This window comes from Triticum aestivum, chromosome 3D (genome assembly GCF_018294505.1).
Source record: "Triticum aestivum cultivar Chinese Spring chromosome 3D, IWGSC CS RefSeq v2.1, whole genome shotgun sequence".
Taxonomy (NCBI): Eukaryota; Viridiplantae; Streptophyta; class Magnoliopsida; order Poales; family Poaceae; genus Triticum; species Triticum aestivum.
In genome coordinates this window covers 5,300,594-5,307,029 of record NC_057802.1, presented here as the reverse complement: position 1 = coordinate 5,307,029, position 6,436 = coordinate 5,300,594, and the positions used below count along the sequence as shown (strand labels likewise).

Sequence of the window (6,436 nt, the reverse complement as noted above, 5' to 3'; positions counted from 1 at the left end):
TTTCCTTTAGTACCGGTTGGTGTTACCAACCGGGACTAAAGGTGGACCTCCAGGCAGCGGCCACGTGGAGGGCCTTTAGTCCCGGTTCGTGTAAGAACCGGGACTAAAGGGGGTGGCTTTAGTAACGACCCTTTAGTCGGGACTAAAGGCTTTTTCTACTAGTGCGAGACTCATAGATCCGTGTCCCGGATGTGGTGGCCTACTTTCCTTTCGTCGAGGCATTGAGGAAAGAATAGGTCCAAATAGGAATAGGGAGAATTATCGCTGATGCTTTAATGCAACGTGGATGACCTAAACTCTCACCAATAGATCAGCAAACCCATCGTCGCTTTGGTCTTCCTAGCCAGCCACACTACAGTAGCCATACACACTAGTCGACTCCCCATCCCAGTCCTGCACAAACACAACCAACGAACCACACACATACCGAACCTCCAAGTGTGAGCAATGTAATCCTCCGTATGAGGTTCATCGCGAACGCCCCGATAGGGAGCAAGGAGGCCCTCTCGTTGCGCCATCACGGGTGACTAGGTCCACATGCAGTTCTAGCTCTGGCAACATCTGCTGGTTCCCACTCAGATCCAGCTTGTGTGAGTCTACTATGTCTCCCATGGCACCTCTTCCGGCTTTAATTAGATATGGTGTCACCCTCTCCCCCCTAATGGTCGTCGGGCATCCAGCCCGACAAGCAGATCATTACTCTCGATCAATCGAATGGCTTGACGAAGAATCGCCACACACTGTGTGCTAGCGTTGGCAGCCCCAAACCGGTTTGATGTCAGATCAGCCCCAAATCTTTGCCTAAGGTGACACCCTGCCACCACAGCGAGCACCAATACACTCCGTAACATGCCTCCCTTGTTTTGGACTTGTATCCATAGTTTTTTTAAATGTTTGTACAATATATCCCTATATATTTGTCATGCAAACACAAATACAAGCTTGTGATTTATCTAGCGTTGCACTCAAATTTAGTAATTTCTAGCATTTTTGCAGTGAATTTTCTTTGTACATCGTAATGCAAATGTTTTGTTCTGCATATCGCATGCATTGAACAAAATTTGTTTCTCGCTTAGCTTGTAAAATCTGGCACACATTAAGGTATTGGACAAATATTAGTACTAGTTGTACTTCTATTAATTGATGGAAGTACTACTTCAGTTAATTAAGATATTGTCCCACAACTCAGTTGTACCGTTAATTAAGAAATTTGGAGTACTGATTAATCAATACTTAATTAGTGGGGCAGTTGATAATCGTTTAAATAACAGTTAATCAAGGTGTAAAAAAAGACCGCTAGTGATTCGAATGCAACTGGTTAGGATTTATTAATTGCATAAAGCCGGCTGGACTGCGCTCAACATCGACAGGTCCTTTTTTGCCAAGGGCAGCGCATTGCGGTGGCCCTCTGGTTTGCCAACCAATGTCTCATAGCCGGCCTCATTGTAGTATGGTTGGTCATTAAGGACGAGGCCCTGGATGGAGACAACGACTTGGAGCAGGCTTGAAGTTGCCGACGACCATACCTCAGTGTCCTCGCCACCGAACGTGTTTAGCAAGCTGAGGCACACTGTACCAGACTCGTAGAGGTTGGGATTGAGGCGTAGGCCAAAGGAGTGGTAGTACACTTGCGGTGGGGCATCCGGGTACGATGGAGGTAGCTGCAAATCGAAGAAGAAGAGGCCGTGATTGTATGGTGTCTCACTCGCGCCCACCATCACCACCCGAAGTAGATCCATGCAGTCCTCGAACGCTCGGACGTAAATGGTTTCTGCACATTAAATAGTTGTCTACTAAATTTTGTTGATGCATGGACCGTGTGTATTTTGAGGTGGACTCACATACCTGCTAAGCCGTTCTCCAGAATTTTCCATTCTTTTTGCACTGTTTTTGCCCAACTCTTCCCACGACTAGCACCCTGTATGTCCTGAAAAAGAGAGCAATTCATTGAAGTTCAATATTTTTTAAAATTCGCCATTATGACTTGTAACATGTTGTGTGGTCATTTACTTAATTTGAAGTCAAAGGGATTCAATTTTATTTTGCAGTAAAAAGTGAATGCCACAGTTAAGCTGCAGATGGATTCCAACGTTAGACAAACCATATTGTGCATGCAAACTTTCTTTACTCTAACCTTAACTACCTCCGGTTCTTCATCATTTTCTCTAACAGAAATATAATTACCTTGTCCGTACTGTCAAGGTAGTGGTGATCCAAAGGGCTAATCTGCAGTACATCAAAACATGGAAAGCAGAACGGTTTGTCGCAGAAACAGGTAGCATCTGCATCCTTCATTCCCTCGGCAAAACCATGGCTGGTCACATCTACGGCAGCATCGCTGGTCTCCAGTGCAGCACCACCGATACTATCATCATTCATGTGCGCGGGTAACTCTGAGCTTGGTAAGGACGACGACCAGGGCCACCAGTTCATCAAGTGTCCTTTACCTCGAGCCACCACGTCGCTGGTCAATTGGAGGAAAGACTGGAACGATAAACCTAAAAGGCTTGTCCTCGACATTGCCAGGTTGACACCATCGACATTGTTATCTAGATTCTGAAGATTGATATCCTAAAATTAGATAACACATGAGGTGAATCCATCCATATAATAATTTATATCATAGTATAAATAGTACTTTGGTGCCTCCGAGGAGAAACCAAAATAGTCCCCTCACCTCATTGTTAGAAAGATAGATTAGAAACATACCGTGTTGGCAGCAGCCGGTTCTTCAGGGGCATCATCGGTGCCATCGTCCTCTACCCAGTCGCCCATTTCAAGCCATAGCTCCATGTAGTGCTCGTCCTTGACGACGGCGATCTCATGGGGCAATACCTACAGCACGCCCACACAAAACAAGAATGGCTAATGAGTTGTGTAGAGAATTGTAACATAAGAAGTAGTTGTAGTTGCAAGGAAAGGTATTAGAAGCTATCCACGTACCGTTGACATGCTACCATCACCCCACTTGACTTGGACTTGCCCATTAGGAAGTTCAACTACACGCCCCACCCACGAAAGATCAGCAGCAACGCCATTTTTCTTCTTGTTTCCCTGTAACAACGGTGTGCTTTCACCGTTGTCGGTTGATCCTGATGGTAGGAGACGAATGACTATATCTCCGTAGTAAGCAGAGTGGCTAGAGTCTATCTTTAGGTCGTAAGCACTGACGGTGTCATCGCACTCCACCTCCTTAACCTCATCAGGGTGCCTTGTCGCCTTGAACCATGACACACAAACCGTCTGGTCCTCATACTGCAGGCTCTTGACGATGCCCACACGCTCCATTGGTCTACTTCCAGGAGCAGCATTGTCATTATTCATACTAGTAGTTGTCATGTCATCAGGATCACCAGTAGCATCAACATCGGCATTAATAGGAAGAACGTTTGCGACGACATGCTGTCCCGGGAACAACTCTTGCTCATTCATGATCCCAAAGGGGACAAGGGTTGTTGAAGGTCTGCCATGCTGCCGTGTGCCGTCCTGCCACAACACGTCGACGGTGGTGCACGTGTTGGCGACGACCATGGGAAACTCCACCTCCACATGTCTCATTGCTTGCAGGTGCTTGCCCCATCTGTGTCCCTCAAAGCGGACCTTCCGTAGCTGCTTCCGATAAAACCTCACATCATTCTGCTTTGTGGGTGGTACCACCTGGGAGGTTGATGCTTCACACTCGTCTTGATTGTCTTGTGAACATGCACTGTATTGCTCCTCTTCCTCCTCGTCCTCGTCCTCGTCCTCCTCCTCATTATCATCATCATCATTGTGTTGATCAGGAACAGAAATTGCATCCCCTTCGGTGGAACTAGTTTCAAGAAAAAAACAACGGTCAGCAAGCCCCCAGCAGCAATTGTACGAGGCGCAGAAGAATGTTAGATCGTCTGGGTTCTGGTAGGCCGGAGGAGCGGATGCCTCCACTAGCTCTTTGTCGGTGCCACAATGCATCGATGCAACCCAGTAGACGAGTACACCAGACGTCTCCACCTTCATGATTCTTCCTATTTCTCGTTGAGGATGCCAATAGCCATTAAGCCACCGCGCCGCCTTGAAGACTGAACAAGCATCCGACCCGATGACGTGTTGCCCCTGGTGGAATCGACTGTTCATTTGGTGGCGATGCATGCTCACCATGGTGTAGCTGTCAGTCACTCTTTCCAGGTTCTTGGACACGGCCTCCGCGTCGGTGACCCTGCAGATTGCTCCATCAGCAAACAACACATCAATGTCGATCGACACCTCCACGACCCGGCCGAGCCACGACAAAGTCCCCGAGGTTGAGGCTCCGGACTCGCCGCAGGCTAGACGGGGACACTCCCTTGATGATCTTGGTCGCCATGCCGTTGTTGTCGAGCTTGGCGAGGTTGAGCAGGGTGTTGACGCCGGTGACGACGCCAAGCTGGCCGCCCATGTCGGACGCGGACGCGACCACCTGTCCGGGGTACAGGTGGCTCCTGTCCATCACCTTGATGTCGCTGACGTTCTTACGCACAATACAGTCATCGATGCGCAGGAGCTTGAACTTGTCGACGGGGAGATAGATGTTGTCCACCTTGGCCTCCGGGAGAACGAGGCCACGGTCGATGACCATGCGCCCGAAACTCACGAGGTCGAGAGGGTAAATACTTGGAGATGTAGCCGCAGGGACGACGTCCATCGTAACCGACTTTAATTTCCGGCGCGAGCAGGTACGCACCAGAAGCTGGCTGCCTTATGCCGATTGCTTTCCGGTCAGAACCTGGTGGGCTGATCTCGCCGGAGGATTGCTGGAGCTGATCGATCTCGCACACGACGGAAGCTGTAGATATATAGAGTTTGCCCGTGTCCTGAGTTGTAGCCTAATACGGGTGAGGTTTTTGCAGTTCCTTTGCTTATACAGAAGCAATAGTATACATTTTGTTTCTTTCGAAAAGGACAGATATAGGCGTCTCGCAAGCTAGCGCTGGTCTCCTCGTTCCCCGATCGGAAAAGGAAAAATCCCAGCGCCCCACGCGACGTGTAGCAGCAGCCCCATCCCATCGCAAGGCAGAGGGAGCGAAAATCCTAGACTTACGAAGGGCTGCGTAGCTGCTACCTAAACTTCCATCTAATCTATATATGCCCCACCCTGATTTTCAGGTGGGGTGGACCTAATCCTCTCCTTTACTCCAATCAAATAGTCCCACGTCAGATCAGTTCGTAACCTTACGTAAATCATTACGTGGATGTAGCATTGCTCGCAGAGGGAGAGAGGTGTCATCCGTCGTCGCTTTGTGGCTGCGGCAAAAAGCCCCGCCAGAAAGGTGTGGCTCCTGTAGGTGCACCCGGCTGAACAGTGAATTTAATACAAAAGAAAATTCTGAATTTTCAGGACAACAAACATAATCAAATATTTGATGATGTTTTGCAAAGTTTCAACCACAAATAACATTCGGGGAACCCTCATAAATAAATCACTCAAAAGTGCACAAAACTCTTAGCATTGATTTTTTTAGTGAGGGCTCCTCGAGTGTTATTCGTGGACGAAATTCTGCAAGAAGCTAAAACTTTTGATCAAATTTTGTTTTGTGTGGATTTTCCACTCCTGGCTGCACCTACACCCTTAATGAGCAGTAAATTCACACACGAAAAGAAAACAAAATAATATAAAACTGAGATTTTGGGACATCAAATATTATCCAAATTTATAGCTTCTTGCAAAATTCCATCCACAATAACATTCGAGGAGGCCTCGCAATAATAACAACATTAATGCTGAAAGTTTTGTGCACTTCTGAGCAATTTTTTTGTGAAGGCTCCTTTGCGGACGAATTTTTGCATGAAGCTAAAGTATTTGATCTTGTTTGATGTAAAAAAATAGTTTTTTATTTTGTTATATTTTGTTCTTCTAAATTTAATGTTCATCCGGGTGCACCTGCACCAGGGAGCAGCCACACCTTCATGTTAGTTAATGCGCAGAACTGATCTCTCAGATATGGCCCTACACAATCTCTCGAGCGGGTACCGAGTCCGTCCATGCATGAGCAATAATTGAAAAGAGAAGGAGCAGCCAATCCACCAGCTAGCTGGATAAAGAAGAAAAAATTAAGTCTACCGCCATGCTTTCGCTCTGTCGAACACATGACACGCTATTGATATGAATAAGTGGCGTCGGGATTCAAAATCTGGAATGAATTGAGCGACTACAATTACAAATGTAGGCAAACTATACCCAGATTCTCCAAATTCTCTCACATCATCTTCTTCCTTGAGCAATGCTTCCATTCCATCTTAACCTACCTCCACGCGTGAAATTTCATGGCAACGGTGGCTTCGAAGCCGGTGAAGGGAAGGAGCGGCGGCCACTGGCAAGGCCATCTATGTCTCTGTTTTGCCAGACGTGGTCAAGGCCAACTATGCCTTGGACGTTGGCGCCAGCGAGCCCAGCTTTGCGCTCTCCCGACGAGAGCGTGGA

At 47.5% G+C, this 6,436-nt stretch overlaps 1 pseudogene; it reads right to left on the bottom strand.

Moving 5' to 3' along the window:
* Positions 1–1,328: 1,328 nt before the first annotated feature.
* LOC123076007 (probable ubiquitin-conjugating enzyme E2 23) lies at positions 1,329–4,851 on the bottom strand (annotated as a pseudogene).
* Between the last annotated feature and the right edge of the window lie 1,585 nt (positions 4,852–6,436).